We start from the raw sequence: 5000 nt of genomic DNA, 5'->3' as shown, positions 1-5000 counted from the left end.
AACAATGTCTTTGTCATTTGATCCAATAGCGCTTCGTTAGATAGGAACAGATTTGATAAATATTGATAACTCTCAGATAGAGTATTAGAAGGGAAAAATCCTTTAGATGATGAACTATTGATTCTAAGCCATCTCTGGCAATGAATCAACAATTCAAAATGCTTTTCTTGCGTATTCTTGATAAACCAGTGTTTATATATAGATGTAGGAAGATTTGTTTGGGAAGTAAGAAGTTCCCTTGACATCTCTTCATCTGTAAAGAATTGTCGATGTGAAAACACAGAGACAAAAGGCTGATCTTTGAATAGGAAAAAGAGTGGATCCACGGGGTCCCAAATGAATTGGCTTATTCGAAAAAAGCCCTGTTCTTTGGAAGATCTATCTCGTGTCTGGTACTGCATGGTTCCACCCTGCAAGAACTCTGAATCATTCTCTTGAAGCTCATCCTCTTCATCATAAATGATCCGCTTGTCCCGAAATGACCTGGCCCAATAGGGAAATCCCAAATTATTGGGCCTTTCAATACAATCAAATAGAAAGCCCCAAGGGCGCCATATTCTAGGAGCCCAAACGATGTGATTGAAAAAATCCTCCTCTATCTGTTGCGGGTCGAGGACTCCTCCCCCTTCTTCAAACTCCGATTCATATTTTTCATAGAGAAATCTCTGATCAACGATAGAATAAGATCCATTTTGAATCCTATTTAAGGGATTCCTTGGTTCGGACCGAAGAAGCAATGTCACTCGATCCTTATCAAATTGACTGCAATCTTTTTCTGTACGTGAGGATCCCACCAGAGCGCCTTCTACTTCTAATAGGCCATGAACTAGATCATAATTCTTCTCAACGAGTCCATAAGATGTGATCCCATTTTTTTCATCAGGTCCGGGTAGAGACCAAAGGTCTTGAGCGACCGATCCGGCAGAACAACTCAAAAGGTAAAGAAGTATCGTTAATTTCTTCATACTCGTTCCAAGTTCGAAGTACCATTTGTACAAATAAGAATCCCCCCCGTCACATGATTTCTTCTTCATATAGATAGATATAGGATCTATGGAGCAATTACTTAGAAGTACATTTTGTGAAACAGCCCTTCCTATCTGATAGAAAAGGATCCCATGATCCTGAACCGATCTTACCTGAGATCGGAAATCCCAAGTTTGTCTATGAAGAACAGAACTAATTATATTAGTGTCTATGATGGATTTTTTTTGTATAATACTAATCGATAGGGCCTCATTGTTAAGTGCTACAAGATCTCGTACATTTGAACCCATCGTCGTGGACCCGAATCCATTAGTATGGGACATTTTCTTTTCCAAGTGAAATCCCCTAGTATATGAAAGAGTGAAAAAGTGTTTTCGTTGTTGTGGAATAAGAAGCCTTCGTATCTTAATGCATGTATTGAATTTATTCGGAGCTATTAGAGCTGGATCTACTTTTTGGGGAATATGAGTCGAAGCAATAACAAGAATATTTCTAGTGGAACATCTTTCACAATCCCTGGAGAGATAGTTCACTAAAAGACCGAGGGATAAGTAATTCGACTCAGTCACATCCAGATCATGAATGTTAGGAATCCATATTATGCAAGGAGACATTGCTTTTGCTAATTCGAAGTGAAAGGTGATATAAAATCGGTCTATTTCTGGCATCATATCCATAGTTAGCGTATTCATCATAGTTAGAAGCTCCAGCTCCATATCAAGGTCACGGTCGATATCGTCACTATCGTCACTATCATCAATATCGTCACTATCATCAATATCGTCACTATCATCAATATAGTCACTATTATCAATAAGAAAACCCTTAGGCTTGTTATCCAGGAACTTGTTCAGAAATACTGTAATGAAAGGAACATAGGAGTTTGTCGCTAGGTATTTGACCAAATAGGATCGTCCAGTTCCTATAGAACCTATCACTAAAATACCCCTACTAGGGGGAGGTAGGGCTAAGCGGAGCGAAAAGGGTTTTCCATGAGATGGGAAATGCAAACTATTAGCCCCCCACAAGGTGTGTGAATAAGTAATTGTCTGATAATTAGCAAGGAATATACGTCTTTCTACTAAACAGGATGTATTGAATTCATAAATCATTAGATACTTTTTTTGAATGTCAACTAAGTATCGTAAGTAAATTGCTCCCGGTTGTTCACTTATTTGATAACCAGAGTTATTCTTTGATAAAAGATCACTATGAGTAAGACTCAATAGAATTTGATCAATCCTTTTTTCTGTTGTTAAGGTAGAAAACTGAACCAAGAATTCTTTTTCTTTATCATCAATCGAATCAGTGTTCGAGACCCAGGATTCTATTTGATCATCAATCCAATCACCATTCACGTTTTTTATTTTTCTTATCAAGGAATAGATTGCTTTACTTGGATGACTTAGATGTCTCGTATTTCTCGAAAAAGCGATTCGATTGATGGGATTTGGTATAATACTTATGAGATCGATGAGATTCCAATATTTATTCTTAGAACGTATGGATTTGACCCCATAAGCGGGACCACCACCCCATAGCATGTTGCTACCAAAAGCAAAACTCCGTATTTCTTCTAGAGAATCTCCTAATTGTTCCAGAGCAACTAGAAAGATATTCTTTAACCAGAAAGAATTCAGTTCAGATGTAGGATACCTATCCAGAAGTTTTCGCAACTCAATCATGTATGATGGAATCATCAAAGATTTTACCTTTTCGAACTCTGTCTGTAACTCACTATAGACTCGAGAAACAAAGAGAAGATGTGTACGAACGAGATATCCAGCAACAAGGAGAAGGAAAAGGATTGAATAGAAGAACTCCTGAACATTTAGCGATCTCAGATGTGTCGATATCAATAGTAACTCATTATTTCGATGAGTCATTTCTTCGGACAGAAGAAGATTATGGAAACAATTACCCGGAATCTCACTTATCAGATTCCATTGTGGAAGACACAATGGAATCTGACGAATTCGCCATAATATATCTGACCCATGCATAATATCATGAAAAATGGATACAAATTTTTGGCTGCTACTTAGTATCGGCAATAGGTCTGAAAAAGTATCTAAAAATATGAAATTTAGATATTTGTACCCCGTCGAGGTAAGGAACCATGGTATATATGTTTGGAATAGATTCCATTTTGAGAGAGTTGAAAAAACACTATCTTGTTGAAAGGTTCTATACATCTGACCTTTCTCAAGGCATTTTTGTAGACAAGAACTCCGTTTTTTCCTTTTTTCGGATGGTAAATATTTCTCAGAACATGGAGTGTGAATCCAACCCATGTTTGAATTGAAATTGAGATACTGATACAAGTTCTTCCCTTCTGAATCAGGTATATTCATATCTGAAAGAGGTTGACAATAAGTTTTTTCAAAATGGACTATTTGTCCCTCTGTTAGAGGTGTTCCAGAAATGTCTGCGATCGAGTAAATAGCTCCACGAACGAATGGATCGTATCGAATTGGAAAATGGAAAGATTTGTAGAAGTTATACCCTTCGTCGCCACTTTGCGGAAAATCGTTAGGTATCAATATGTTAGATACCTGTAACTCGATTGGTGAAATAGTATCTCTCTTCAAAAAAGCATGTTTTTTTTGACCATCGCAAAAAGAAAAGATTTTGTTGCGAATGAACAAGATTTTGAGGAATTGTCCATACGTAAAATCATAATTATTGATACGGGCCTTTTCCACATAAAAAGGGAATCTTTTGTTACAATAGAAGCAGAAGTGATATTGATTATTCAAGAATCGAAGTCGATTTGCTTTATAAAAATAGTATATCAATGAACTTCTATGAAATGGTTTCACGGGATTCAGCCAATTGTCTGGATCGTGGGATATCATTGAGAAATAGGAATCTGTGTTATCAAAAGATTTCCTGCGATTCTTTCTAGTATGGAATGAGTCAATCATCCACTTTGGTATCTTATTGAACAAAAATGGTGATATTGTTCCTCCATTGATCAAGAATTTCGATTTTTGGGAAGTATCTTGGTCATCCAATAATAAGGGTTTCCTTTTTTTCAAATGAAAGATTTGAAGACCTATTGATTCTAATAACTGATTACAGAGTGGATCATTCGGACCTTTCAATTCATAGATGTGGATCTCGGACCTATGAATGGGGATACCCCCAAAACTCACAAATAAAAAAGAAGGAAGTGAGTTAGACAAAAAGAGAAGAAACTTGGGCAAAAAAAGAAGTAACTTGGACAAAAATAAACAAAGTGACTTAGACAAATCTTTTTTGTCGATAACCTCAGACCAATCAATCGAATATTGATTAATATGTAATCGATCGAACACTACTTGAAAACGGCTATTCTGCTCAGAAATGAAATAGTCCAAATGTTCCTGGAAATTCTTGCTCCCATTGGACCATTTGTATCTATATACATTAGGATCCCAATTCATAGATCTCTCCGTTCGAGAAATCAAAATAAGAGGATCGAACCACTTCTTCTGACTCTTTTTCAAATTTGATAAATGTTGGTTGATCGTGTATTTCATTCTAGTTCGATGATTCAGAGTATCATTTCCTATTTGATACCTTTGAATTCCATATTCGAAGTTGCAATTGAATCGATTCAATACATTTCTTATGTAACCATGGGTGCTATATTGGATTTGAATCAGATTTCGGATCAATCTATATTGATTGACTGCCTCCATTATGTTGTTGCTAGCAAATACAACTATTTTAGGTTTTGGATCTTCCACATTATTTCCGCAAGAGGTCTGGACCCATTTTTTTATGATCCTTCGATAAAAAGATTCATTCTCTTCATAAAAAAGAGGAGGTAGAACCAATAAAGAGTGCTTTTTCGATTCATCCCTGGAGTTCAATAACTCATTCAAGAAATGTTTTTGATCCAATCCGGAGGAATCCATAGAAAAATCAAATTCCTTATGATACACCAGATCCGGCTCGGTTATTGATAGAGTGAATAGATCTGCCATTTCTTGAAATATATCTTCTGATTCAAAATCGTGGTGTAA

Source organism: Vigna unguiculata, unplaced genomic scaffold (assembly GCF_037176805.1).
Source record: "Vigna unguiculata cultivar grain cowpea cultivar isolate G323 ecotype 2 unplaced genomic scaffold, ASM3717680v1 ptg000171l, whole genome shotgun sequence".
Lineage (NCBI taxonomy): Eukaryota > Viridiplantae > Streptophyta > Magnoliopsida > Fabales > Fabaceae > Vigna > Vigna unguiculata.
The sequence above is the reverse complement of the archived record's forward strand: the minus strand, read 5'-3'. Positions refer to the sequence as shown.